Raw genomic sequence first — 7,297 nt, 5'->3', positions numbered from 1 at the left:
AAACTCATGGCTTATGTGTCAATATCCATATAATAAAGAAATACAAAGAATGAATTTAATAATAAAAATGGAGCTCCATGATCAGAACCATTTGAGTTTACACTAGATTTTTACCTGTATTATATTTATTAACTTTCTCTTTTTAAATTTATTTTAATTTACTTTATTTGAGAGAGAGAGTGACAGAGAGAGAGAGAATCTTAAGTAGGCTCAAAGCTCAGCACAGAGCCTGACACAGTGCTTGACTCACCACCCAGGACCATGACGTGAACTGAAATCAAGAGTCAGATGCTCCACTGACTGAGCCACCCAAGTGCCCCTTATTTCTTAACTGTCTAATGTTTAGTTTACGTATTCCTTAACTGTAAGAGAAAAACTAAAATACTTTATATTTTATGGGCACTTTGGGTTGACTAATTAAGGTAAGATATAAAATCACAGCCTAGTTTTGTTATAGAGTAATTCCAAATATATTCAAGCTAGTAACAGCAGGGTATTTAAATATGAGTGGCAGGGGCACCTGGGTGGCTCAGTTGGTTAAGTGCCCTCTCCTCAGATCACGATCTCAAGGTTTGTGAGTTTGAGCCCCTCATCCGGCTCTCGCTGTCAGCCCAGAGCCTGCTTTGGGTCATCTGTGCCCCCCTCGCCTCAAAAATGAATACATTAAAAAAAAGTCCACCTAAAAACTTTGGGGCACCTGGGTGGCTCAGTCGGTAAAGTGTCCAACTTCGGCACAGGTCATGATCTCATGGTCTGTGAGTTCGAGCCCCAGATCGGGCTTTGCACTGACAGCTCAAGAGCCTGGAGCCTGCTTCAGATTCTGTGTCTCCCTCTGTCTCTGTCCCTCCTCCACTCTTGCTCTGTCTCTCGCCCTCTCTCTAAAATAAAAATAGGGGCACCTGGGTGGCTCAGTCGGTTGAGCGGCTGACTTCGGCTCGGGTCATGATTTCGCGGTCCGTGAGTTCGAGCCCCGCGTCGGGCTCTGTGCTGACAGCTCAGAGCCTGGAGCCTGTTTCAGATTCTGTGTCTCCCTCTCTCTGACCCTCCCCCATTCATGCTCTGTCTCTCTCTGTCTCAAAAATAAATAAACGTTAAAAAAAATTAAAAAAAATAAAAATAAAAAAACATTAAAAAATATGAGAGGCAGAAAAAATAAGTAAAAATTATTTAAAATTCAGGATTGTGTTTTTCTCCTATTATGTCCAATCTGGATGTCAGGCAGCTCCACACTTACGTCAGCAACTCAATAATGCCATTTAGGGCTAGATTCTGTCTATATTTTCACTGTCCCCTAGTAGCACATGGGATTTCACTTTTATGTTTGTCAAATGGGTGTCATGGTCCCATTAATCATGTTCTTACCTAACCACATTCAGAGGCAGGGGAAAGAGTAACTTTTCCTTGTGTATTTGTTCTTTGCAATGACAAAATTATCCCTTTCTTGAGGAATCTCAGCAGATTTTAATCTATGCAGTATTGGTCAGAACTTCTTTAGAGGGCTAATCCTAAACCAAATGGACACAAAAATTTCAATTTTCTTGAAAGGTATTAGACTTAGCTCTTCCCCAGGTTGCTTGTTTTAAGAGAGGGTGACTAAAATCAAGTGTGAGGATTGCACATAGGTGGGCAAGTTGTTAGTCATCTATGTATATATATATATATATTTTTTTTTAATTAAAAGCTAGATATATAGGAAGTAATAGCATCTTTCATTTAGAGACACAAAAAAAGTGGCAGAAACATATTGTTTCCTAACATTTTACTAAATGCCAGTGCTTTTTATATTTTTCATCCTAGCTAACTCATGATTAAAATGCCATGAAAATTCTGTAAGGTAAATGTCTTGTTATAGTGATACACTTTTATCAAAGTTTAATGAAAAAGTTCTGAATTAGCACAGAGACAATTAGGATAAATGTGTTTTGATATGCATATACTTTAGTAAATTAAAAATAATCTTCATGGAAAATACCTATTTTTCTGCCTTGGCATAGCATTGCATCAATATACTCAGGCTGCCATGATAGTGTACCACAGAATGCGTAGCTTAAGAGAAATCATTTTCATAATGTTCTGGAGGTTGGAAGTCTAAGATCAAAGTACCAGAAGATTTGACTTCTCCTGAGTCTTATTGCTTTGTCTTATAAATGGCCACCTTCTTGTTGTGTCTTCAGATTTCCTTTTCTCTGTACAGACACCTCTCTGGTGTCTTTTCCTCTTTTCATAGGGACACCAGTCAAATTAGACTTGGGCCACACACCCCCCCCTTTATTACCTTATTTAATCTTAACTACCTCTTTAAAAACTCTATCTTCAAATACAGTGAAATTGGAGGTTAAGACCTCAACTTACAAATTTTAGGGGAACATGATTCAGTCAATAACAGGTATATATATATATATATATATATATATATATATATATATATATTTCTCTAGGTTGACTGAAGTTGCTACCCATCTCTAAGTTACTTCTGTGCCTTGTTTCCACATTCCAAATTGTATTTTATTAATCTACAAAACATTGTAAACTCAATGTTTTGAGTTTCCCTAATCTAAATTAAAAAGTGATTTTTTTCAAAAATATGTAGAAAACACAAAGACACCTTTAAAATTTTTTTCTCACCTATCAAAAGTCATTAGTAATCCCAAACTATAATACTTTCCACCCTTTCATTAAAGGTGTTATAATGGTGAGAAAGAACTTTTCATATATGTGAGTTTCAGCCTTGATAACCCCCTTGACTACCAATCAGTCTGGATTTTCTCCCCAACACTGTTATTTAATTTTAGGCCACTCTAGAAACAGTGCTTGAAACAACTTTCTTGCAAAATCAATTCAGTAAGAATGAAATCCACAAAATACACTTCAAAATGAAAATTATAATCAGTACTTTCCTCCTGACTACATTCAGCAATAAAATATTAAACGGAACATTAAGAACAACAATTAAAGAGCTTAGCTTTTAAGCTGTCTGGTGGTGTGCAAGATTCGGTTCTTTATTGGCTATTAGAAAAATTACCAAAGATTTGTCAGTTATTTTAAGTGAATGCAGAACCGCCTGCTCAGCAGTAGTGACAGGAAGTACTTAACGAAAACCTAAATTTCTTACATTTTCATTTTGGAAAATTGTTTTATAATTTTTCAGTCGAGTATGGTTAGTGTGAAAAAAAATTTTTAAATGTTGGTATTATATATAAAATAAATCTTCACAACTAAATTGCTCCTAACCCTGGAAATGTTTGAAAAGGCATTTCTAATGTGTCTGCTCCAGGTCAGTCAATCTTATTAAAATGTGTACCTAATAAGTCCATAATGAATATTTATAGGAAAAAATTCATAGATAAATATATTGTAAGGAAAACACTGCTGTTTAAAGACAAATATAATCCATAAGAAATAGTAATGCATTATAAAACAAACTATATATGTCTTCTTTTTATTAAAACGAATTGAGGGGTGCCTGGGGGGCTCAGTCAGTTAAGCGTCCAACTCTTAATTTCAGCTCAGGTAATGACAGCATAGTTCAGGAGTTTGAGCCGCAAATCAGACTCTGCACTGACAATGCGGAGCCTTCTTGGGATTCTCTCTCTCCCTCTCTCTCTGCTCCTACCCCACTCCTACTCTCTCTCTTTCTCAAAAGAAATAAACTTTAAAAAATTAAAAACAAACAAACAAACAAACAAACCACTTAAGGGGCACCTGGGTGGTTCAGTTGGTTAAGCATTCAACTTCATCTCAGGTCATGAATTCACGATTCGTGAGTTTGAGCCCCGCGTTGGACTCTGTGCTGACAGCTCAGAGCCTGGAGCCTTCTTTGGATTCTGTGTCTCCCTCTCTCTTTGTGCCTCCCCCGGCTCACACTGTGTGTGTGTGTGTGTGTGTGTGTGTGTGTGTGTGTGTGTGTGTAAAATAAATATTAAAAAAAAAAAACTTTAAAACATCTTAAAATATAACGGAGTATATGTTTTTAATTAATTGTACCCCTTAAGTGGAGGTGAGATGAAGGGGGAAATTAGCATTTGGTTACTTTAGGTATATGAGACAGGAAGGATAACAGAATACAACGAGGGAAAGGAAAAAAAAAAGGAGGAGGGAAAAAAAAAACTCTTCTTAATGCAAACTGCTGATTGAATGTGCTACAACAAAAACAAGTTTTTATTTCAGTGTGTACGAGTTCTTTCTTTCATTTAGCAATCTTAACTCTTCAGAAAATAACATGCCACTCTGTCGCAACACAGCCTCTTCTTTTCTGTCTCCTGGTAGGAGAGCTCTGGGATCAAGGTGATAATACTCTTCATCGAGTGTTTTAGTAGTCTAGGAAATGAGGGCTGGTATAATCATGGCCCTCCAGCAGTGCTGTGGTAAAAGAACCTCTACTGCATCAGCTCCACTGGCCGTACTTCACTGAAGTTCTCTTTCAATGAGGTCAGACAACAGTAATTTGTTATGTGGGTCATGGCAGAATCCTTCTTCTCAACACTACAAAGAATGACTCCTCTGTCAATATAAATACATCCTAATGCATTTAGTCTCCCTGGAGGCTCTATTACACACTACAGAGCTATCGTGCCAAATTCTGCCACTCAGCATGACAATATCTTTCATCTTGCCTTTTCCCCCCACTTTATAATAGAAGTGAATAAAACACACACCTATAAAAGATAAAGGTGGTTTTCTTCTTTAAAAAACATTTTACTTTGTGGACATTATCAAGAATGAACATCAGATTGGGCATGCTAGCATTTCAAAGGACAGGACATAATTCAACAGAAATATTACATTAAGAATTCAACTCTTTCATAGTTTTCCATCAATATTTGTTTCTGTAAATCTTTATTATTTCACCCTCACCCTAATAAATATGTATATGCAAAATATGAAAAATGGAGGAAGTAATTCTCCCACAAAAATTGTAAACTGAAACAATTCAATAGTGATTTCAGAATTATCTGGCTCAATATAGATGTGTCTTTCTATTGTTACTAGTATCATTATTCTAAAATTCTGATTTTTAAAATTTTTCAATTTCTGAAATGTTAGTTTCAAATATTATAAAGCAATTAGAATGAATACATATTAAGGAATATAATATAATCTACACACTGATGAACATTTTCATTATAGATGTACTTAGTCTCAATTTTCCCCATCTCTTCATTCATAAAACAAAGTGAAAGATTGCAGATTTCTAGACTCTTTTCAAATATTAATTGATTTTATATTATTTGTTTTTCTATGGTATTTTAACCTAATAAATCTCCACATTAACCCCTCCACTCTGAAGAAAATGTAAACATACACAGACTAACATCCAACTCAGAGTGGATAATGGTCTGAATAGAAATGGTGGGTTTCAAATTGGTGGATATTGTTCTATGTTGACTGCTCTGAGAAAAGGAGATTCGGGGTCAAAAAGGTCAGGTTTTGAAGTGCTCGTGTAATGTAGCTTTGAGATGAAGAATATTAACTCAGACAAACTTTAAAAATGCTTTCCTTAAAAATCTGTATAAATAAATTAAAAAAAGGCAACTTTATTCTCAGTAGGTCACAAAGCCTAGAGGCTAAAAACCCTAGACAAGATGCTAACCAAAGGTCATTTGCTGTTTTAAGATTCAAAATTATTGTATTCCTCTTGTTCTTTGAAATCGACAATCAATTATAAAAATTGCAGTAATAGCAGGTATGCTTTATAAGTTTGAACTTGAAAAAACAACTCAAATTCTTAAATATTCATTAATAACAAGCTTGGAGAACAATACATGCCACCAAGGAGCTACTTCTCTGATGCTGTGAAAAGCAGTTTAAAGAGCAAAGTGTTACGCATATGTGCTCACATTCTGACACTGATAACTACCAAATGTCTGATATTCGAAAATGTTTAATAATACCAAACATTATTACTGAGGCTTATTATATAATTAAGTACTTTGACAAGTAATTTGCAAATATTCCTTATTTGATATTCACACTTGCTTCCTGATATAAATGTCATTGTTACTGACAAAGATCCAGAGAGTTCTGGATTCTAGGATTCACCTTCAATCAATGTGGAATGGGAGATGGTGAATAAATACTGCCCCTCCCTACCCTTTTTGAAACAAATCGATGTATATTTGATACTATATTAGAAGTTTCTGAGCAGATAAGAGCTCTGTTATTAGCTAGGGAACACTATAATGACACAACCAATATCAATTTCCTATTATTTCTCTCTCAATTCTCTCACTTCTTCAAGGTACTACCCGGAAACAACCTTCCAGATAAACTACTTGCAACATAATCATTGACTGAGAGTCTGCTTTTAACTTGAACCTTACTACTAGACATGGTCTTAGAAAGCATAATCTTGGTATAAGATTCAGGAGGTTCATCAGATAGCATTAAGGATTCCATCGGTGGTAGTAAATTGTTATAATAACCTTTGGCATGCTACAATGTTAATAATTATTAAGACTCATCCACCTGGATGTACTGTTATGCATATTATTGGGGTCTTTATGTAGGGTTCATCATGCAGGCATGATCAAATATTAACTCCATTTGCAGCCCCACTATTGGGATTTGGACAGCTTCCAGGTGGGTGAACACAAAAACGTGCAGGAAGAGTGGTGGCATCTGAAGAGGACAGGGAAACTCTGTGCCCTTTCCCATGGACCTTTTCCTATGCATCTCTTCCCTCTGGATGATCATGTGTATCGTTTACCATATATTTTTATAAAAAAACTAGTAAACAGGAAGTAAACTCTTTCTGAGTTTTATGAGATGCTCCAGCAATTTAATCAACCCCAAGGTGAGGGTTGTGGGAACCTGTGGTTAGTCAGAAGCACAGATGACAACCTGGATTTGTGACTGGCATCTGAAGTGGGGAGGCTGGGCAGTCTTGTGGGACTGAGTCCTTAACCTGTGGGATTTGATGCCATCTCCAGGTAGATAATGTTAGAATTGAGTTAAATTATACGTTGTTACAGAGAGCTGCCTGGGTGTGGAAAAACAACAACACCCATCTGGTATTAGAAGTACTGTGAGTATGGTTGTAGTGTGGTAGTAAAGGATAAACATAGGAGGAAGCTGGAGATTTTCTGACACAAAGGAGAATTTCTATACCTTTCAAGAGCTATAGTAACATAATCTCAGCTAAGAGTGTTATGAAGTGACCCGAACCATCATCATGCCCTGCTCTAGCACAGCAAGGGTAAATGGCAAGCCATAATTAATTCAGTCTGTTTCAAGCCCATCTTACAGTGGATCCAATGAATATACAGACACACCATGAGATCACTACCTTGGTTTTTGA

This window comes from Neofelis nebulosa, chromosome 1 (assembly GCF_028018385.1).
Source record: "Neofelis nebulosa isolate mNeoNeb1 chromosome 1, mNeoNeb1.pri, whole genome shotgun sequence".
Classification (NCBI taxonomy): domain Eukaryota; kingdom Metazoa; phylum Chordata; class Mammalia; order Carnivora; family Felidae; genus Neofelis; species Neofelis nebulosa.
This window is presented reverse-complemented; position numbering follows the sequence as displayed.